At 38.1% G+C, this 24,139-nt stretch overlaps 1 protein-coding gene across 6 annotated transcripts in view; it reads right to left on the bottom strand.

Annotated features, from left to right (window-relative positions):
* Positions 1-24,139, bottom strand: part of ARHGAP28 (Rho GTPase activating protein 28) — a 197,596-nt gene that overhangs the window by 141,120 nt on the left and 32,337 nt on the right. Inside the window, exon 1 of one of the 6 annotated variants that reach the window (XM_057313233.1) lies at positions 12,442-12,611. The exons of 4 other annotated variants lie outside the window; for them this stretch is intronic. The gene's annotated coding sequence lies outside the window, so the exon portion shown is untranslated. Of the gene's footprint in view, positions 1-2,937; positions 3,065-12,441; positions 12,612-24,139 lie in introns of those variants that run through there. One more of the 6 variants, XM_026496007.4, reaches the window with a different exon arrangement.

The following is a 24,139-nucleotide window of genomic DNA, read 5'->3' as shown; positions in this document are numbered from 1 at the left end:
CATTTCATCAAATACATCTAGCAGATGGGGTATTACGTGCGGTGATCTTCATAGCTAACAGAGACAAGACCTGCTTGCTCACTTACAAACGCATTCGCTTGCTACCTGAGCTTTGGGAACTTATCATTTATTCATCACTAAAGTGCCCTAGCAATGAATGTCCATCTCATCAGCACTGATATTGTCCAAACGCTCCTCTCAATAGTTTTTGTCCCCTTAAATAATCCACAGGCTTCTATATCACTAAAAAACAATTCCCTTTTTCTCAATCCCCCCCTTCCTTTTGTTTAGATAAGCACTTGGGGGTGATTGTTCTCAGTGCAATCTTCTCTCGGGAATGGTCTTATCACCAGGTCACACTACACCTTCAGAGATAGCCGAAAGGCTGTTCGACTCTGTCTCCCAAGATGGTGGTGAATTGCTTCCCCATGTCTTTATTATAATAACACTGCACATCTTGACTGAACTGCCTTTACCCTCTCCGCTTTTGGAAAATTTCCAGGCAGGGTCTGTGTTTACATCAGCAAGAGTGATTCAAAACACCACCTCTGGGGTTTTAAACAGGCTTTGAAACACATTCCTGCACTCTGCTCAACTCAGGTCAGCAGGCGGCCTTCCAGTAAATCTGTTACGTGACTTTGTCATTCTCCTTATTGCACAGGGGCACTGATTTCCTTGTAGCTCATCTCACAAGTGATTTTATTTTTCTAAAATTTCTGCTGGAACTTCGGCTAATAGAGCCTTGCGTTATTATGCCCATTGTCTTCAGAACTCCTTCTCTGTAAAGATTCTGCTTAAGTTAGCTAAGCATTGTTCTGTTTTCCATCTGATTTTTTTTTTTTCCTTCAGCTTTAGGATCATAAAAATTAAGTCTTTTTAAAATATTTTCCTATCTAAACACAAGCTTTATCTTGTTAAACTTGCTTTTGATTAGCACAGTTACTTTTCAATTAATCCCTTAGTCTACAGTTTAACAAGTGCCTTACAAAATTCATAAGACATAGGATGTGTACAAAGGGGGCTGGGCAGAGGGCAGTTATTACATGTAGAACTATGGGGGCTATCAAAACAAAACTATAGAATGTCAAATTTGAGAACGATTTCTAAAAATAATGTAAATCCCTTTTACTTACAAGATTTAAAGAAAGACTCCCTATTTAGTAATAATAATCAAAGCACACTAGTATAGAATTATTTTCACAGACAAATAAGCACATCAAGCATATCCTAGACATTATGCTGGAAATGTATCACCTATCATAGACCTTGCTTTTGCTTACCACACTCTGAAATCTAAAGGTGAAACTAAAAAGAAAAAAAAAAGCCTTTTCCCCTCCCAACTCATACCATACAAGAAAAGCAGTATTTCATCTAAATGGGCTTTAACACACTCTACTCTAAAAAGGCTCACCAGGGCTAAAGTAGACTCTACCTTTGATTACAAAATACATTAGTAGTAAAACAATTTAAAAACAATAAAGAAACTATAAACACATTGGCAAAAATATAAAGATGATGCTACTTAACTAAAAAGAACCCAGAACACTGTGAAGCAAATGACTCTAATTTGAAGGAAATGAAATTCAAATAAACAACAAAAGTACCCGTCCTAGTACTTCCCCTTCCTGTGAAAGACAACGCAAAGGACAAAAACAAGGGGGGGGGGGGAGAAAAAGAAGAAAGAAAGAAAGAAAGAAAGAAAGAAAGAAAGAAAGAAAGAAAGAAAGAAAGAAAGAAAGAAAAGACAAGACAAGACATATAAGGAGTCACTGACAAAGGGGCTGTATGGATAACAGTGCTCTAAAAATTAAACATGAAAGGAGGTTAACAGATACTGTGGAAACCTTTCTGGGAAGGACTGCATTTGTGTTTCTTGAAATAGGCCTTCTGCTTGCTATTAATCAGACTAAGGCTGGCTTTGAGAGTATGCCCTAACACAGGTACCAATTTCTTGAAGAAGGCACATAAGGGAGGAGTAGGCGGAGGCCAGGAAAAGATGAGAAAAAATGGACAAAGGCAGCACACAAAAATCCCAGGCACAGTATTTTCTGAAAGGCAGGTATGCAATGGGCACTCCCTCCCCACCTTCCTGTCTTCTTCTCTAGAACAGGGCAAAAACACAGCTGCTTCTGCTTGGCGCCCTTTGTCCAAACATGGAAAACCAGAGGAAAGGCTTGGTAGCCTGACCAAAGAAATACCTTAATTCCACTAAAGAGTGGAAGTGCTTGCTTGGGTAATGGAGTCTACCTCAGTAGATGTTTCCAAAATTAGATAATGATCTGGAAAGGCTGGGTTAGAGTTTTATCTATTTTTTTTAAAGGTGTATTTGAGAGAGAGAGCGAGAGAGCGCGAGCATGCAGGGAAGCAGGGGGAGGGTCAGAAGGAGAGAGAGCAAGAATCCCAAGGAGACTGTGCACTAAGCACGGAGTCCCACGCAGGCCTCGATCTCATGACCCTGAGATCCTGACCTGAGCTGAAACCAAGAGTGAGACGTTCCACTGACTGAGCCACCCAGGAGCCCCTGGATTAGAGTTTTAAAGGCTCCTGCTCAAAAGCAGGGACTGGAATCAAAAGACCTCTAAGCCATTCATTTTGTATGCATCTATTAAAATTCCATCTTAACTAGTCTTCCCAAATTAGTAACAGGGCTTATCTACTCTCCTTCTATATTTGAGCTTTAGAAACTTACGTCCACCCTATATCAAAAATCCTCTTTGAAAGGTTAAAAAAATCACAGTTTACTATCACTTAACATTATGTACCTATAACCTACTAATAAAACCATAAGCTCTACTTACGCATTCAATTAAAAATGGATTTAAAAAAAGCTATAGCAACCATCTACTCTCTTCTTTCCTCTCTTAAAATGAAACAATCAGTCTGAAGAAAGAAGCCTGTAGCCCAAGCGATTGATCTAGGAAGTGCTCTCAACCTTACCTTTTAAGAGGTTAAAAGTCTCCCGGATGATATTCTTAAGGGAGAAGTACCAAACATCTGTGCGACCATGTGTCCTCATGGCCCAGAGGTGGGGAGGCCATCCTCCAGCCCACATCCACCACCCCACGCACTCTGAGCACTGCCTCCCCCTCCGAGACAGGACAGCACTGGTTGCCTCTAGCCCAGGGCAAAGAAACAAAGGGCAGTGGAGTTTCTTGCAGGAGGAGAACTAATTCCTACTGCACGGTAGCTATTTAAAGAGGTAGTGCCTGTGGGACAGATCTGCCTCCCAGCCTTCCTGTTTGTGTCCCAGCTCCAATTTTCACCCATTTCCTAAGGAAGACTGCAAAGTGTAATCAGCCTCGAGAAGGCTGAGATTTATGAAAACCCGTGCAGTGTGCGAGGGCAAGTTTTATATTCTTCCCCTTTTTTCTTTTCCCCACTAAACAGATATGAGGCTTTATTAAAAGTATTTTCAAAGTCAAAAGCAAACACTGTATCTATCATGATTTGATAAGTATTTTTACTCCTGTAAGAATTTTAACCTAAAATGTAGGAACAAAAGAATTGGTAGATAATTAATCCAACATGTACCAAGTAGTAATGCAGAGCAAAAACATGCATCTTATGGTCAGAAGGCAAAGGCTTGATGCAAAAAACCTTTGGGATTAGCTAGCTTTAAGTAAAGAAATTCACTCCATCTCTCTGAGCTTCATTTTCTTTGTCTGAATAAATGGGAAAAATAACATGTACTTTACATGTCTATTGTCTACTGCATAAGATAACTGTAAAAGACCCTGTATTTTGCCTTATATATTATATAAAAGTTAGATCATGCTGTCACTGCATCCTGGCATCCAATTTCCCAGCTGCTGTTACATAGTATCAGTCATTAGTAGCTGGATACAAAGAGCTAATACATCCCCTCTCATCTCCCCAAAATTATATTATGTATGCATTTGTTCACTTGCCTGTTGTCTGACTTCCCCATTGGTAATGAATACTTAACAATATTCCCAGGACCTAGAATAGCACTTAGCATTTATTAATATACGATAAGTACTTGCTAAATAAATGAAGAGATAAATGCATAATTTCAGAAAAGCCAAGCAAAATGCTCTACACACAGTAAACCTGTAACAGACACTGAATTAATGAATGAACCACAACTTTTTTTCTAGAGAAAAACATCCGAGGAAAAATGCAATATAATAGAATTTTAAGACAAGTCGGAGCTCTTAAGAACATTTGACACAAATATGACTTTATGTTTTGTTAGATTACCCTGCGTTCAAATACATTATTGAGATGGTTAAGGTAGAGGTTTCTTACAACATGCATATGAGGTACAACATTCAGTATGAATTAATTCAATGAAAAAGAGTTTACCTTAGTTAGAATCTACCTAAAATCCTTCCTCAGGCCTCTTTCTGTTAAAAATAGAAACTCTCTTCCTCTGGTGCCCTTCAAGTTCTAGTATGGTGGCAGTGGGGTTTGTAAGGACTCACTGACTGTTTTAAAGAGCATTACCCAGACAAGGAGGATACAAACCTGTGGTCCCTTGTGGTTCCTATGATCCAATTACTAATGTTTAATATGACATAACAACATGCCGGGAGACAGGCTATCTCAGGGATCTGAAACAACAGATTTAGTTTTGAGCCTTCACATCATTGCCTCAATCCAGTTCAGGCCAGTTCAGGCCACAAGAGACTAAAAATCAATTTTTTGATGGCTGCTCATTAATTTATCATGTGTAAAGAAGAAAGCGATTCAGTGGATACTTGTCCATTTTATTAAATTACCAAGAGAGGAAAGATCCCACATCTTAAAAGATCACGTGAAACATAGTTCCCTCTTACTTCTAAGGATTTCTCTTGCTTTGCTTGAGAAATAGGACCTTCCGTGTCTCTCCTCCTTTCCTCTCTGCCCTCTCTCTTGGCTCGCACTTTATACATAGAATAAGAGCTAACTACAGATCTGTTTGGAAGTGTTAAAATGGAAAATAAAGTTTAAAGTTTCTCACTCTGAATGAAGTCATTTTGGTTCTGCAATATGAGGAAGCATTTCATAATCATGAGCCTGAAAGTGGTTATAAGAAAGAAGAATCTCTGGAGAACAGAGAGTGGTGGTCATATAAAACCAAGTATCTATATTCTGTTTTTCTGAGCTCAAAGTTTCAGACGTTGTGACATGTTGTTTGCCACAAACCCACTCCTCTCTGATGCAGCTTCTGATGTAATTAAGTAATTACAGATTCTAAAGACTTTTGAAACAGATTTTTTAACAGCTTCCAGCAGCAAGGCTTTCTCACCTTACGTGTAGCCTCTGCCCTGATAAACACCAGTCTACAGGAGCTTGTAAGTTCAACTACGAGGGTTATCAGATGCGGCTTAAATGCCTCCTGGAACATGTACATTTGACCCTGGAGGGGAACGAACTGTCGAAACTGTCATCCAACAGTCATCTGATGTAAGAAGAACCCTTGGAAGCACCCACCTGTAAGCTCCGCCATCCTCCCCTGGGGATGCTGATGTACCACTAGCGATTTCCTGTAGGACAATTTTATTGCCCCGGTTAGTGACAGACTTAATCAAGATATCACTGTGTATTTGGTTAGCAAACAAAAAGAAGATAACTTCAAGTTACTGATTAGAGGGTTCTGCTATGCTATTTCTATTATTATATACTGTCAAGTATATATCTTATTTTAGTAAACATTTATCTAATGTTACAAAAAACATAAAAATCAATCTTTAAGGGAAGATACTTTATAGGCATGACTAAAAGAGGAAAATAACATAGAACACATTCCAAAACCTGCTATTACTAGGTATGCACGCTGCACAACAGAATAATAATGAATGTTTCCTTTTTGCCAGCTGTTGTTTTATAAGATGGCTGATTTCCTGTGAGCTGACTCTAGCAACTATGATTAATGAGGAATAAAATAAGTAAAACAAAGTTACATTGAAAGCTCTTCTTATTGATAAGGAAGTATTTTGATAGCAAGTTAATTCTAAGAGGTTAAGACTATCTTCTTTCCCAAAATGAGAGATAAAGAAGATGATATTTGTCCCTCCTTTTCTCCCTCTCAACTTGCTGTGGTCAGGGGCTCTGAAGACATAACATGTGTAAACACAGCATTCCTATTCTCAATCAATTCATGAACTGGTAAGACAGGTACAGAAGTAACTACAGTACAAAGGCAGTGTGTACTAAAAGGGAAAGTATAGCTTAATATCAAGAGTGCCAGGCATGACGTAAAAAGGACATAGGTCTAACTGGCTTTGCCACTTGCACACTGTGCGAGCTTGGGCAAAGTTAATCCTTCTGTGCTTTGCTTTATTCATGGATAAAACAGAGGTCATATATCACTGCCTGCCTCCTAGGGCAGTGGTGAAAAATAAATGAATTTTGAGTACAAATCCTTAACAGAGAGCCTGGCTTTTGAAGTCCTCAATAAATAATACTGATGCAAAAGAAAAAGATTAAAAAGAAATACTTAAGTTGCTATAGACATCCAATGGAGAAAGACGATTCCACCCATAAATAAGAGATACAGAATTTTCTAGCCAGGAAACTCCTCTCTTGGGATAGTTTAAATGTACAGGTTGTCCTTGACTAATAATTGGGGATGGAGTACCTGGAAAGAAGAGGGGCCACTGCCACCCCTTACCTCCCAGTTCCCATACCCCCTTCTTTCTGAAATGACCAACCATAGTCCTATGTCCAGTCTCAGCCTGTGCCAATCCAGAGCAAAGTAAATGACCTTGGAGTCTCTTCTCTCCCTCCTGAAAAGTTGCTTCTTGTTCAGCAACAGAGATGTTCTCAAAGCCTACCTTAATATGTAAAAGAAAACATCCAGATTATTCATAAATACGAAATTTCTGTTTCTGGTCATGACGGATTAACTGGGAATGGAGTAGCCTTCCTTTCATACAACTGGAAAACTGGATAAAATATGTGAAAAACTGCTTATAAACATTAGAAGAAAATAAAGATGTGATCCCTGAGAGAAGGAGAACAACTGAGGTGAAGCCTACAGTTATCCCAGCTTTCATCCTTGATGCACACTCCAGACCGAAGTGCAGTGAGAGGAAACCTAAGAATCCTGGGGTCTCACTGAGTTAAGGGGACACAGAAAAGAGTTCACAGAGGCTAAGGGAGATAAAATTTTCTAGGATAAGCACCAGACAGGAAGAAGCTATGCAGGGCTCAAGAAATCATATAAGGGTCTCCTTGAGTTTATTGCTAAATGGTAAGTCACACATAAACAGGGTTAACTTCATGATGCCAGACAAAAAGCAAACGAGGATCTTTAAGTTAAATGATTCACAGATATTGCAAAGAGCTAGGAGACACCTGAGTTTTTAATAACCGGACCAGAAAGTCTGTGTTGAGCACCTAGGGCTTCTGGTCCCAACCCCAGAAGAGTCTTTAGTAGTAAGATAACTTTAAAGTATCAGTTTAGTAGTATGGCTAAGTCCACCCCACAGTAAAGGTTACTGTAGACCTGCCCAAACAACCCTTTTAAGAGAAAGACAAACTTTACACTGAATACAAACAAATCACAAATCTAGAATTCAATTAAAAAAAATACTACACATGCAAAGAAGCAGGAAAATGAGATACAGAAACAGATTCAAAACGACACAGTTGAGGAATCAGCACACAAGGACAATTATAAATATGCTCAACACACGTTAAGGACTTAAAGGAAATATATGAGGAAACAAATAGAAAATTAAAAAATGAGACTTCATAGAAATGAAAAATTATCTGAAATGAAAATATACTAGATGGGATTATCAGGACATTAACTGCAGAAAGACGAGTATCTTTGAAGACAATATAGAAAAGAGTTGAACACACAGAGGGAAAAAAAAGCTGCAAAAAATGAGCACCGTCAGTGATTTGTGGGATGATGTCAAGTGGTCTAACATATATGTTACTGGAGTCATAGGATAGGGGTCAGAGGATAAAAATGATACAGAGAAATAAAGGCTGAAATTTTTCCAAATTCGATGAAAACTACAAACTAAGAATCCAAAAAACTCAATGAGCCCCAACAAAGATGATACAAAGAAAGCCACAGCCCGGCAAATATCATGATACAATTGCTAAAATCCAGAGATTAAGGGAAACATCAAAAGCAGCAGAGTGGAAAAAAACAGACATAATGTACAGAAGAACAGTAAGAATGACTGCAAACTTCTCATTAAAACAACACGAGCAAAGAGTAGTTGAATGACACCTTTAAAGTACTGAAAGAAAAATGAAAGGTCATCCTAAAATTCTATTTCCAGTGAAAAATCCTTCAAACACAAAGACTAAATAAATACTATCTTAGACAAACAAAAGTACAAAGAATTCATGGCCAGTAGATACACACTACGAGAAATGCTAGAGCAAGATTTTCAAGAAAGAAAATAATACCAGATGGAAACTTGGACCTGCACAAAAGAAATAAAAGTGTGGACATTTGTAAATTTGTGAGCACACGTAAAATTAAAGTATGCCCTTGTTTTTTTTATTTCCTTAAAATAGAATTGTTTAAAAACAAAAATAATCACAATATATTATTATAAGGTTTTTGATGTATCTACAAACATTCATGACAACAATATCACAAAGGATGGGAAAGAGAAAATGAAAGCATAAAGTCATAGGTTCTTATATTACACATGAAGTGATATATTATTTGAAGGTGAAAAGTGATAAGCTAAAGTGGCATACTGTAAACTCTGGAGTGACCACTAAAAATAATGGATAAACAGCTATAAGACAAGACTGGAGATAAACGGAATAATAAAAAATATACTTAAGTAATCTAAAAGAAGGCCAGGAAAGAGGAGGACAGATGGGATAAATAGAAAACATATAGCAAGATAGTATATTAAACCCAACCACATAGGCTGCTTATAAGAAATACACTAATGAGGGGCACCTGGATAGCTCAGTCGGTTGATCCTCTCTTGATTTCGGCTCAGGTCACCACCTCAGGGTCCTGGGATAGAGTTCTGGGTTGGGCTCCACACTCCGTGGGGAGTCTGCTTCTCTCTTTTTAACCCTCCCCCTGCTCATGCGCTCTCTCTCTCTTTCTCAAATAAATTAATAAATCTTTAAAAAAGAAAAAGAAACACACTAGCTATAAAGACACAGAGTAAAAGGATGGACTGTTTACCATGCAAACATTAATCATAAGAAAGCTTGGATGGACATATTAATTCAGACAAAGAAGATTTCTGTGGCAGTTTGTGTCCTAGGGGAGGCAGATGTCAAGACTAAATCAGAGGTTCAGGAGATTTATTTGGGAAAACACCTGTGCAAGACAAAGGCAAGAGAGAGCAGGACTGGACACGGAAAGACCTTCAGGTATGAATGCTATCTGACACCAGCAAAAGGAAAAGAGGAGAAAGAAGATTTGGGTTGGAAGGGCCTCAGGCTGCAGTGCAGGTGCAAGAGTCTCAGTCAGGCTGATGGGCAGTCCTCAGCAGATACTGCCCAGTAGAAGACCTGGCACTGGGCAAAAACAGCCCAGCTCCAGTATCATGTTGTGCTCGGTCATGGATGGCGGCATCCTGGGGAGAGCACAGCCACAGCAGGAATATGTAGCAGATTCCACAAGTATGGCAGTTGAAGTAATGGGCTAAGTATACTTTTTGGAAAGGAGGTCTGAATCGCACAACTCTATGGCAGCCACAACTTTAGAACAAGAGATATGACCAAGGACAAAGATTATTATTTATTAATGATAAAAAGCTGATTTCATAAAAAGAACCTAACAGCCTAACCCTAAATATGTGTGCACTAAATCACAAGACTTCAAAATATTTAAAGTCAAAACTCTAAGAACTGAAAGAAAAAACAGACAAATCACAATTATAGTTAGAGATGTCAACATTTCTCTCTCAGTAACAGAGAGAACAAGTAAACAGAAAATTGGGAAAGATATAGAAAAGTTAAACAACAGCATCAACCAAATTAACTTAATGGATATTTCCAGAATACTCCCACCCAAAAGAGCAGCACACATATTCTTTTTAAACTCACAGTGCATGTCACCAAGATAAATCATATATTTGGCCATAAAACAAATGCCAATAAATTTTAGAGGACTTAACTCATAAAGTATGTTCTTTGACCATAATGGAATTTATTTAGAAATTGGTAAAAGAGATCTAGAAAAATGCCCAAATATTGGAAATTAAACAATATATATTTAAATAATCCAGAGATCAAAGAAAAATTCCTAAGGGAAATTAGAAAATATTTGTAATTGAATAATGGGAAAACTACAACATCATCCCACAAAACTATACAAATCAATATTCACGGGATGCTGCTAATGCAATCTTTAGAGGGGATTTTATAGCATTAAATGCTCATATTAAAAATAAGAGAAGTCAATAACCCATGATCTAAGCTTCCATCTCAGGAACTTAGTAAAAGAAGAAAAACTTAAGCCCGAGATAAAGCAAAGCAAAGAAACAATTAAAAATGTAATTAATGAAAGAAAGAGTAAGCAGGTAAAAAATGGAGAAAATAAGTTTTTTAAAACCTGGGTTTTGGAAAAGATGAATAAAACTGATAATTTTTTAGCAATCTGATCGAGAAAAAAGGAGAGATTAATTACCAGTATTGTGAAGGAAAAAGAGGACAGTCCCTAAAAATCCTACAGATAGCAAATGGATGGTAATGGAATATTATAAACAACCATATGCTAAGAAATCCAACAGCTTACATGAAATGGATAAATTCCCTGAAAGATATAAACTACTTAAAACTGACAGAAGAAATGGAATCTACCCACATTTATTAAAGAAACTGAATTCATAATTTAGAACCTGCCACAAAGAGAACTCCAGGCCTAGATGGCCTCACAGTATGCTATCATTTAAAAATGAAAAAATACCAAACCTGCACAGAAAATAGGAGGCACAGGGAACTCCTCCCAATTCATTGTAAGAAATCAAAACTATCCTGATATGAAATCCAGACAAGACATTACAAGAACGAAAAGCAACAGACCAACATTGTTCATAAACATAAACACAGAAATCTTCCATAAAACAAGAAAAATCAAATCCAGTACCAGCTGATGATATCCTGTATCTGACTGCTAAAGTCTATAGCAATATTACTGTTGAGTCATATTTTTTCTATGTCACTGTAAGTCCTCTGTTGGAGATGAAAACTTACATTTGCACTGGTCATTTGATTTAAACACAATAGTACAGATCCTCCTGGTTAAATATATCATTATACTGGCTAAGATGATGCAGGAAAATGGCTGGTACACAGCAAGGGCCTACAATTTCTAATGCTACCATTTTTTAGCACCTAGGTCCAGCTGTAACATGTAGTCAGTCAAATCACTGTTTGCAGATTTGAACTGATTAGGCATAGGGATCCTATTAAAGTGAATTATTTGATTAGCCCTGTTGATAATACAGAAAAACTGATGACATAGGATGCAGTGGGACCTTACAAGGAGTTATGATTGATTTGAATTCCAAGGCAAGCTTGGAAACAGGATTTAAGGGTCTTAGCTCATGCACTGGGCTAGCATACGGTTCATATCCAATTGGTTAGAGAACAGACTGCAACTTCAGAAGGCAGAGTCTTTGAGCTCCCGATAGACAGGCTATTGCAATACCGTCAGGGCCAGCTTAGTCCCGGCCAAGGACCCCTCAATTGTAGCAGGGAGAGGAGGCATCTTCCTGTGAACTCGCAGCACTAAGGCCTCTCTTAACACGTTGTTTATTGTCTTGAGCTATTCCTGTGGTGATTAGGAACAATCTGATGGCAAAAATTAATGGTACTTTTATCACATCCGAATGTATGGTGGAAGTCTTGCAATTAATTACTTTCAATTTTCCTTTAGCACAGTTCTAAACATCACTATTGCGCTGAGTCAAATTCACTTTATGACTAATAATAATATCAGTTTTACTTGTTTTCCTTTTAGGTTGATAAAAAAAATGGGTGATTATATAGTATATAGTAGACTCTTCTTCAGATATACTCCGGAGATCTACCTGGATACACAAATTTGCCAATATAAAAATGTTTTTCATAGGCGGATGGCTACCTTACAACTTACACTTCTTATCCTTATATCACAAATTAACTACCTTCTCAAGTTTTATTCAATTATCCTTTTTCAATTAATGAAAAATTTACTGAAATGATCAAGCATCACTCTGTTCACCAAAAAAAATTTGTAGTGGGTGGCTCAGTTGGTTAAGCATCTGCCTTCAGCTCAGGTCATGATCCCAGGGTCCTGGGGTAGAGCTCTGAGGTAAATATATAAAATCTTTAAAAAAAAAAAAACGTAGTGGGAACCTCATTTCTCTGTAGATTCCCCATGCGTATGAAATTAAATTAAATTAAATTTTCTCCTGTTTAAATTTTGTAGTGGGCTTATTTACATCATTTGTACATAAACCAAGACAGAATTTGACTTTCTGACTAAGAATACCTTTATTTTCTCTTTACCTTTATCCTCCACACTCTCAGGAAAGTTTCCGCATACTCAAAAAGCATGGGAAAATATAAAGCCGTATTGAGATTCAGATCCAGCCAACAGTTAGAGTCACACTTAACTAAGTGACTCCCCATTAACCACTCCTCAATACACACACCATGCAGTGTGAATGATGGGATCCCTGCAAAATAAAAAAAAAACAAAACAAAAACCTTATTTCATAGAACTTTCAACAAATAGTAAAACAAAATGGATTAAGTCCATAAATGCCCATTCACACGATGGGTATTTTAAGAAGAAAAATACTGAGAGACTGATGTTATTGATCCTGTTGAATATCAAGGTAAAACCAGTCACCATTCTATTTTTTATACATCAGCATTTGTCTTTATGCAAATGAGAAATCTTCCTTTAGTGGCAACAATCCAGACTGTAGTAGTTCAACAATGAATTTCATCTTTGCAGGTCATCGCCATATCACAGAGGTTTCTATCTTATTATCAAGGGTACTTGTCTTATCCAATGAGACTACGTATGACCCATAAACACAGAACAACATGAGCCTTTTAAGTGCCTTTCCTCAGAAATACCAAATTATTTGATATCTGTATTTTCTTACTCTATTTCTATTAAGTGCTAATAATAGCAGTAGAACTAATAACTAAGACAATGTTTCAGTCAGCTTTCCACAGTGGGGGCAGTGATGGCAGGGAGGCAGAGAGAGAGACTAAGGAGAAGGAAACGAGGGAGAGTAAACTCATACCAGGCCTGAAGAGAATCTCTGCCAGCAAAGGCATGCTTCATTCTGATAGGTCTAGTGCTGACACAGAACAAACGATTCCTTCATTCATCAAATGTCCTTAAGAATGTACCAGGTACCAGGCTCTATGCTGGAGATAACATATACAATGTGAAGCAAAGACAGACATTCTTGGCCCTTGTCAACACTGTGGTCTGAAAGGGAGGTCAATCCTATGGCTGCAATTACAAAATGGTGATAAATGTCACGAGTGAAGGCTTCTCTGAGGAAAAGCTGCTTGAGCTGCGGTTGGACAGATGAGTAGGGTTCAACTTGGTGAACAGGGTGATGAGGTTGATTCCAGAAGAACATTACAGACAGAACAAATGGGGCAAGACGGAGTGTGGGGCATCTGAGCAGCCTGAAGAAATGGGAGGAGCAACGGTGACTAGAAAGGTGGATATGGTCAAGAGACGCTGACCTTCTGACCATGGAATGGATTTCAGTTCAGTTCTTATCCTTAAACAAAGGGAAGCCATTAAAGATAATTTTAAGCAGAATTTTATTATTGCCCCCTCAAGATTTTTTTGTACCAAGTACACTAAGAGGAAGCACAGAACTCTTAATGAAAATAATTTCCATGAGTCTTCCAATATAGTGTATGTACAACACGGTCCCTTTTAACATACAGTAAAAATGACTTCACTCAATGGAAAGGGAAGGCTTAGTCACAATTTTAATTCATCAAACAACTATTTATTGAGTACTTCACTATATGCCAGGTATGATTCTCAGACCTGATTCTTGACATTCATCAGAGAACAAGATAAAGACCTTCACCCTAGTAGAGTTTAATTCTAGTAATACAGATAAAAATAATACAGACAAGAAATAAGTAAATTAGGTACTACTTAAGAAGATAGTAAGTTTCATGGAAATGAGGAAGCAGGAGACAGAGAGCACGTTTGGTATTAAACAAGGTTTAATTAATTAAACAAGGCCTCAGTTGGAAGATGAAATTTGTACAATTTTGGTTGTTCATCAAACTTGGACTGAAATAAAAGAATAATTCCAGTGCCATTTCTAGACACACTTCAAGTTTAATGTCTGAGAAAAAGAGATCAAAGGAAATACTAGCTATCGCTCAAAACTTACTGCTTGTGAATTTTCTGTCTTATAAGGGTCCTTCTATTAACAAGAACACACTGAATACTGGCCATGATTTTACTGCGCTTTCCATATGGCAGTGACTTATTCACGAGCAAAAGAAAACCAGTCTCATCAGTATTATAACTTTAGCTTCTTTCAGCTGGTAAATGCTGACAGATTTTTATTTTCAATTCAGTCCTTATGCCAGTAAGGGTAAAAAACCCAAAAGATACTTCACAATAACAGATATAGCAGGTGAGGGAAATGAAAGGTGAATGTATATTACTAAAGTAATAGTACTTGCATAATCAATACAAATTATTATTAGCTACTACCATTAATTACAGACAAGCTTTAAAATAAGTTTTAATACATGTCAAGATCTCAACTCATCTCTTTTTTCGGAATAAAAAAAGTCTGGAAGTGAAACTATAGCTTCCTTGACAACACAAATGGTCCCAAAATGATTACTGGGAACAAAAGAAGCAAAATTATTGTCAGAGGAATTGTGCTCTGAATCTAGGACAGCAAATAGTTCTTGTTTACAGTAAGCTGTGAACAGTCAGCTTTGACTATTAGCATTTATGTGCCAACGATTATTAACTACATACTGAGGGCATTAAGTCACAGGATGATTATTGCTTTTATGCTGTACTTCCACTAAAGCTCGATTTTATTGCCCATTTTACACAGCTCTTAGGTAGGCTTCAGTTGTAAACAGCAGCCTTTGGTAATTCTTCTACAGGAAACAAATGATGCAGCCTATGAGTACAGCCTTTATTATTTATATTTTACAATATATTATAATATTGATACACATTCAACAAGGGAAGAATAACATCTTCAAGCACCATTCCCCATTTACAAGTCAAATGAGCTATTTGCCTTACCCTAATAAATTATGTCTTTAATTTTGATCATTAGTGGCCATTAACAAATGAAGTCATTTTTATTTTTCTCAAGTGTTTATGTTTCTTCTACTAGAAAGCCAAACTGTAGTCTAAACTTTTATAGGGAGACATGTACAATCAAGATGCCATGCCAATCTTAAAATAATGATAGTAATGGTAAAACATTTTAGATGTTTATTAGGTGTTGATTGGTGTGTTGTAAGTGCTTCACATATACTAACTAATTTCATCCTTGGTACCACCCTATAAGATTGTACTATTATTAACATCATTTTACAGAAGAGGAAATGGAGGCACAGAGAGGTTAAGTAATTTGCCCAGCATTGTACAAGCGAGGCTTCTGATGTTGTATGAGGCACAGAGCAGATAAATAATTTACCCAGAATTACACAGCTAGGCTTTTCTGACAATGTTCGAGGTACAGAATTAGACAGCCAGCCTCTGATACTGTACAAAGAGATGAGTAACCCCTCAGTGTGCCAGTTACTACCTCTGCTTTCACATTGCAGGAATTTACATTTTTACAAGTCTTCTACTTTTGGGAAGTATTTTTTTTTTTTTGGTCTCTATGGGTAAAATAAACTGAATCAGGAAAAATATAGCATGAGAAAACAATAATACGTTCTGTGAGCTTTTCAGCCAGCAGATCAACTTACTGGGATGAAAAGCCTTTTCAGTAACACAGTAAAACACTCCCAAGGCTACAAGTGCATTTGCAAACAGCTGACTAACAGCATGTGTGAAGGTGGTATACTGAAAGGTAAGCAGGGTAGAGCTCTGCCTGGCACAGATACCTGGCTTCTACCAACCCGAAGGAAAACTAGATCAATTCAGCTCTAAAAACAAAACTTAACTAACCTCCACATCTTGGAATGAGAGAAAGATGCCACATCTATTTACAGAACCTTTTCCTGTAAACCCACCCGTAAGACAAGAAAAATCATACTTCAGGTCAAGTATTCTCTTTGAATAGAAGACCTGCAAGGAATATGTAATCACTAGGTGATGTTATGTGATTTATGGAAAGGGAAGGGGAAAAAAACCAAAATATTTAGTGAGTTCCCAGGCTTGGGCCAGACACCGTGCTATGTGGTTCCCATTCCATCTAATTAAATCTTGACAATGTACCTTTAAGGTACATTTATAGTGTTTTGTGTTTTTCTCCCTGTTTGTAAGGATCAGAAGAACTGAGAGTAAAACAAGTTACGTCAATTGCCTCGGTAAAACCGAGGGGAAGTCAGAGCTCCACCTCGGATCTGTCAGACTCTGAAGTGCCACGCCCCACACTGCCCCGCACAGTTGTCCCACGTCAGAGGTGCATCTTTGTAAGAGGGGGTCTACTTCTTTCAGAAGACTAGATTTTATCGTGGTCAAAGGCTGAACTCTGGGGTGAGACTCCCTGGCGTTGAAACCTAGTTCTGCTGATCACTGACCAGCCGTGCAAACTTGGGCAAATCACTTGACCTTAGTGTGCCTCAGTTTCCCCATCCACAGGTAATAGTACCTATATTGTAGTACTGCTTTGACTGTTAAAGGAGTTAATATACATTAGCCTTTAGGGTTATGCCTGGCACATAAATGCTTAATACATGTTCTTATTTATGTTATTAAGGAAACTCTGCCATAACATGAACTACTGGAAAGCAAGTATTACACGTGAAGTCAAGTATTACAAACCTATTGTATCCCCACTGCTTTATATAATCCCTGATATAAAATAGATGTTTGATACAGTCTGATAAACAGATTAATATCTAGACCAAAGGATTATAAATAAAAGTTCTTAAAATGGTTTATTAGGCCCATTGCTATCTGACCTGCCATTACGTCTCCCATATCATCACCTGCTCCATGCTGCCTTGTTCTCTCCACTCCAGCTAACACTAGCCTTCTTGCTGTTTCTTGGAAAAAAAGACACCCTAGGGCCTTTGCACTTGCTGCTTCCTCCAGCAGATTAGGCCTTCTTCAGATCTAAATTCAAATTATTTTTCTTAGTAAATCTCTCTCCCTCCCACCCCATTTTATATTGCAATGACCCTTCATCCAGGTCTCTGGCACCCCTTATACATTTGTCCCTCCTTTACTTCTCCTCATTGCACTCATTTGTCATTATACCCTACATAGTGAAAGTAACTTATTTATTTCACTTATTTTCTACCCCTAGAATGAAAGCTTCATAAGAGCAGAAATTGTCTATTGTGTTTTGTATACTACTATACAGTAGTATATTTCTCAGTACTGAGAAGAGGGTTTGACAATATGTGTGTTACGTGATGAATGAATTAAAGCCATAAATTTACTAAAGATCATTATTTCGGCGTTCTGTGAGTCTGAATATAGAAATACATAATGATGCATGCTACGAAAATAACAAAAGGACTAATCTTTGGCTAAAGATGGGTATGAGATACTAGTAAAATATAAATGCTCCTTTTTCTAGAAAGCTACTAACTTTGTATGTAAGTCAAACTGGTATTTCAATTCCCGTATTGCATCTATAATCATGGATTGCAGAGGAAGTTATCTATTTTATGGGAAATGAGAAGAAAGCCTTTTTTTTTTTTTCCACAAGCACACACAGTAAGGAGATACTATTAAGCTTTCTCTTTGCCTGAAACAGGCTGACTCTGCATTTCACCTAAGTTAAATGCCTTTATCTTTTAATCAGCAAAAGTATGATGCTCTGTCATGGCTTTCTAATCCTAAATTTCTAAAGGGAAGAGCACAAAATTTTCTGTGCCCTCACCAGGTCCTACCAAAATTCACTGTAGCAAGGGGCATAAAAAAAATGCTTTGAGCAGGGGCGCCTGGATGGTGCAGTCCATTAAGCATCCGACTCTTGGTTTCAGCATAGGTCATGATCTCAGGGTTGTGAGATAGAGCCCCACCTCCGACTCCCAATCATCAGGTCATCGCAGAATCTGCTTAAGTTTCTCTCTCCCTCTGCCCCTCCTGCCTAAAATAAACAAATAAATCTTTTTTAAAAAATGCTTTGAGCAGGAATGTTACCCACCCCCTCAGGAAATTTTTAAAAATCTTACTTGTATTTCCTAAATTATCATTTTATTCATCTAGATATAAAAAGACTAAGATAATACAGATAATATTAATAAGCTATGTTTTCTTGCAGATTCTTTATAAATACAATAGAACTAAAAATGTATGTCCTATGTCACATACATTGCAGTACATATAAGTATAGGTCAGTCCACACACTTTTTAATTATATTTGATATGGTATATAGCCAATCCTCCACACCCTCCATAAACACTGAATTTAAAAGTTAATGCTCAGGTTTTATTTTTTTCAGTTTCTTTTTAAAATTCCAGATCTTATTTATCTTTCAAAACCCTACCAAAGTTTTACCACCTCCAAGATATCTTCCCAGGTTCCCTCACTATTCTGAGTTAAACACTTAATTTTGGATGCCATAATACCTATATTCTAAATGACTTACTTACATATTTGTCTCCCTATGAGACTGTGAACTAGAGGGCAAGACATTTATCTGTGTATGCCAGAGCCTGGACACCACATAGCACAAAGTAAGTGCTCAATAAATGTTGAATTGAATTACTGAATCAAAGTAAATACATAAAGTTAACAAACCAAGTCACACAGTATAAATTAAAAATAAACTCTAGCATTAGAAAGCAGGTGTACTTGGTTTATGCTGTATCAATTTTTTGAAGGCACTTTTGATAATGATCCTTTTTTTTTTTTTTTAAAGATTTCATTTATTTGAGAGAGAGTGTGTGAGTGAGAGAGAGAGCATGAGCGGGTGAGAGGCAGAAGGGAGAAGGAGAAGCAGACTCCCCGCTGAGCAGGGAGCCAGATGAGGGGCTCATCCCAGGACCCTGGAATCATGACCTGAGTCAAAGGCAGATGCCTAAACTGACTGAGCCACCCAGGCGTCCCATATAATGATCCTTTTCTTAGAAAAGTTTTACATGTGCCAAAAAAAAATTGTACAGAATGATTAGTTTTATCTCTAACGGGAACTATATTTGTTTAAAGGTTTTCTCAAGGAACTCAACTTTTAAGGCCACTGCCCCTATAAAGCTCTTTTATTTCCCCAAGTAGTAATGGCTGCTGCCTCCTTTGTGCCCTCAGGTCCTGAATATATTATTCTATCCCAGAGCGTTTCCTTCATTAAGTTTGTTTGCTCTCATGTCTGACTCTTTCACTAGACAGAAAACCCCTAGAGGGCAAAGACTGTCTTATCTTCATATCCCTGCTATCTGGCACACACTAAGTGCTTAATAAAAATACACCCCCAAAAAACCTTCTTTGAGTTTAAAATTTTAATTTGGAACTAGACTGACTCAGCTCTTACTGGGGTCCCAGAATCTGGATACGAGCCCATTTGTCAGTGTTAATGGACCCTGAATTATAGGAAGTGCTTGTGAAATCCTAGAAAAAGTGCCAACTTGCATTATTTTTTTCTAACAGCAAATAATTCAATAATAGAGCTACTTGCCCTTCATATCACTGAAATTATCGGTCTTACTCTTTTATGTTTATGTGGACTCTTCCCACGGAATTTTCTATTTAAATGGTGTAGAATTATATTTTATCACCCATATCCTAAATTTCTGAAGAAAACGTTCTTTAGTTTTGATAGAACAAAACAGCCAACCAGATGTAGGAATATAGACCGGATGTCTGCTTTAATAATTCCCTTCCCTGACCCCAATAACCAGAGCTGTAAGCACCACAGGGAAAGAAGAGTGAGAAGCTATGAGATGCCATACTCACTTGAGCCCTCTCAGCCCCACTTCTGCTCCTTCACCCTCTCTCCTGAGAGCATTGCTGCTGTTTTCCTTCCCCATCTGCAGGCCAGGCACAACTCCTCTGGCAGCTAACTTGCCTCAGCATTGAAGCTGGGAGCATCCCACAAATATCAGTAGGCCACACACTGTGCTGGACACTGGCCAATAGATTGGCGGGGAAAAGTCCAGACAGAGTTTGTGTTCCTGGAGCTTGGAGACTAGCAGAGAAGAAAATGAAACACATCTTTGTATAATGTTAGATGAATGCTATGATAAGGTAAATAAGGGTAAACCGGAGTCAAACTCTGATACTTGTGTTAAGAATATATTCTATCTTGACAAGAACTGAGAAAAAGAGATTGGGTCATTTGTAGATGAGTCCACAGCTGGCAACTCTCTTCCCAGTTTTCTGATCAGCAAATGCAGGTTGATACCTTCCTCTTAAAGTAGTTGTAAGAATTAAATGGATGGGGGCACCTGGGTGGCTTAGTCGGTTAAGCATCTGTCTTCCACTCAGGTCATGATCCCAGGGTCCTGAGATCGAGCCCCACATCAAGCTCCCTTCCCAGTGTGGAGCCTGTTTCTCCCTCTCCCTCTGTTCATCCCCCCTGCTGGCACTCTCTCCTGCTCTCATTTTTTCTCTCAAATAAATAAAATCTTAAAAAAAAAAATGAATTAGGGGCGCCTGGGTGGCGCAGCGGTTGATCGTCTGCCTTCGGCTCAGGGCGTGATCCCGGCGTTCCGGGATCGAGTCCCACATCAGGCTCCTCCGCTATGAGCCTGCTTCTTCCTCTCCCACTCCCCCTGCTTGTGTTCCCTCTCTTGCTGGCTGTCTCTCTCTGTCGAATAAATAAATAAAATCTTTATAAAAAAAAAAAAGAATTAAATGGCTGGCACAAGGTACAGCAATGTGAACAGGGCCTGACCCACAGCAGGTGGCCAATGCATCTCTGATATGATATGCCTTATGGAAGGGCAATCAGTCTAACGCAAGCAGTGTCTGAGATAAAAGGACTGCTAAGCTCAGTCTTGAAGAATGGAAGTGAATTCACTGTAGATATATTACCTTGCTAAGACTGCCATAACAATGTTCCACAGGCTGGGTGGCTTACATATAGAAAGTTATTTCCTCACAGTTCCAGAAGCTAGAAGTCTAATATCAAAGTGTCAGCAGGTTGGTTTCTCCAGAGGCCTCTCTCCTTGGCTTGAAGATGGCCATCTTCTCACTATGTCTTCATGTGCCAGGATGTCTTCTGTCTTCTGTGCCAGGATGCATCCTAGTTTCCTCTTCTTATAAGATCAGTCAGATTGGGTAAACGTCCACTGTAACAATCCCATTTTAACTCAATTACCTTTTTAAAAGCCCTATCTCCAAATTTAGTCACTTTCTGAGGTACTAGGTGTTAGGACTTCAACATATGAATTTGAGGGGAACACAATTCAGCCCATAAGAGTGGAGTAGGCATGGAGAGGCACAGAGAAGAGGGCTTTTTCTAACAGAAATATTCCTCTTAAATAAATATTACTATTAGAAATGTTACTACTTCTAATAACATGTATGAACTGAAAAAAGGTGGTGTAGCATGTTGAAAAGAAATCCAGTGAACGTAAACACTTTTGCAGTATAGATTATAAAGGGGGAATAGCAAAAGTTGAAGATAGGGAAGGAGCAGCAAATCAGGCCATGTAAGGCCTTATAAGATAGTTTAAATATTAAGCAGTGTGAGTTTATCCTCAGAGGAATGGGAAACCATTGCGGAATTTCAAGCAGAGTGCATATGCACCCTGATTGAACTCCATTTTAGAAAAATCATTCTGTCTGCATTATAAAGAGATTTTTGGAAGCAAAGTGAGCACCTGGGAGGCATCTGAAGTAAGACAAGTGAGAAAGACTGATGGCTTGAACATGCCTTGGGGATGTAAGAAACTGATACAACCTGGAAAGCTAATCAATGGACCTTGTGATAGATGGGAGGCTGTGAGGAAAGGATGATTCCATTATTAGCAGCAAATGAGTAGATAATGGTAAAGGAAGATGACAAAGTCAAAATGGACATTCGGAATTTGAGATCCTTATGGGACTGCCAAGAGACTATTAGCTCTTAATAGTACCTGTTGCTTATTAAACTCTTACTGTACAACACATATGTACCAAGAACTCTATAAACATTTTCAAACACTTTTCTACAGACAAGGAAAATGAGCCTTAATGCGATACTATAATTTAACCATGGCCCCACATTCCTTCCACAACCACCCCCAGGGACACCACTATCTTGACCTCTGATACCATGGATTAGTTTTGGCTATTTTTGTACAGTGTATGAATAAAATTGCTGTGTATACACTCTTTTGTATATGTCTACATGCATTTTAAAGTCTGCAATCTAGATGACATGATACTGTATATGGAAAACCCAAAAGACTCCACCCCAAAATTGCTAGAACTCATACAGGAATTCAGCAAAGGGGCAGGATATAAAATCAATGCACAGAAATCAGTTGCATTTCTATACACCAACAATGAGACAGAAGAAAGAGAAATTAAGGAGTCAATCCCATTTACAACTGCACCCAAAACCATAAGATACCTAGGAATAAAACTAACCAAAGAGGCAAAGGATCTGTACTCAGAAAACAACAGAACACTCATGAAAGGAACTGAAGAAGACACAGAGAAATGGAAAAACATTCCATGCTCATGGATTGGAAGAACAAACATCGTTAAAATGTTTATGCTTCCTAGAGTGATCTATACATTCAATACAATCCCTATCAAAATGCCATCAAATTATTTTTGTAGAGCTGGAATAAATAACAATCCTAAAATTTGTATGGAACCAGAAAAGACCCTGAATAGCCAAAGGAATATTGAAAAAGAAAACCAAAGCTGGTAGCATCACAATTCTGAACTTCAAGTTCTATTACAAAGCTGTAATCATCAAGACAGTATGGTACTGTCACAAAACAGACATACAGATCAGTGGAACAGAATAGAGAACCCAGAAATGGACCAACTCTATGGTCAACTAATCTTTGGCAAAGCAGGAAAAGAATATCCAATGGAAAAAGGACAGTCTCTTCAACAAATGGTGTTGGGAAAATTGGACAGCCACATGCAGAAGAATGAAACTGGACCATTTCCTTACATCATATACAAAAATAGATTCAAAATGGATGAAAGACCTAAATCTGAGACAGGAATCCATCAAAATCCTAGAGGAGAACACAGGCAGCTACCTCTGTGACCTCAGCCACAGCAACTTCTTGCTAGACATGTCCCCAAAGGCAAGGGAAACAAAAGCAAAAATGAACTATTGGAACTTCATCAAGATAAAACGCTTTTGCACAGCAAAGGAAACAATCAACAAAATCAAAAGAAAGTCCACAGAATGGGAGAAGATATTTGGAAATGTCTTACCAAATAAAGGGCTAGTATCCAAGATCTATAAAGAACATATCAAACTCAGCGCCCAAAGACCAAATAATCTAATAAAGAAATGGGCAGAGGACATGAACAGACATTTCTCCAAAGAAGACATCCAGGTGGCCAACAAACATATGAAAAAATGTTCCACATCACCTGGCATCAGGGAAATACAAATCAAAGCCACAATGAATATTACCTCACACCAGTCAGAATGGCTAAAATTAATAAGTCAGGAAACAACAAATGTTGGTAAGAATGTGGAGGAAGGGGAACCCTCTTACACTGGTGGTGGTAATGCAAGCTGGTGCAGCCACTCTGGAAAACAATACGGAGGTTCTTAAAAAGTTGAAAATAGAGCTACCCTACAATCCAGCAATTGCACTACTGGGTATTTACCCCAAAGATAGGAATGTAGTGACTCAAAGGGGCACCTGCACCCCAGTGTTTATAGCAGCAATGTCCACCATAGCCAAACTATGGAAAGAGCCTATATGTCCATCAACAGATGAATAGATAAAGAGGACGTAGTATATATACACAGTGGAATACTACTCAGCCATCAAAAAAATGAAATCTTGCCATCTGCAACGACCTGGATGGAACCAGAGGGTATTATTCTAAGCAAAGTAAGTCAATCAGAGAAAGACAATTACCATATGATCTCACTTGTATATGGAATTTAAGAAACAAAACAGAGGATCATAGAG

The sequence above is a fragment of the Ursus arctos genome, unplaced genomic scaffold (assembly GCF_023065955.2).
Source record: "Ursus arctos isolate Adak ecotype North America unplaced genomic scaffold, UrsArc2.0 scaffold_17, whole genome shotgun sequence".
NCBI lineage: Eukaryota > Metazoa > Chordata > Mammalia > Carnivora > Ursidae > Ursus > Ursus arctos.
Note: the sequence above shows the minus strand (reverse complement) of the source record. Positions and strands in the feature narration are given on the sequence as shown.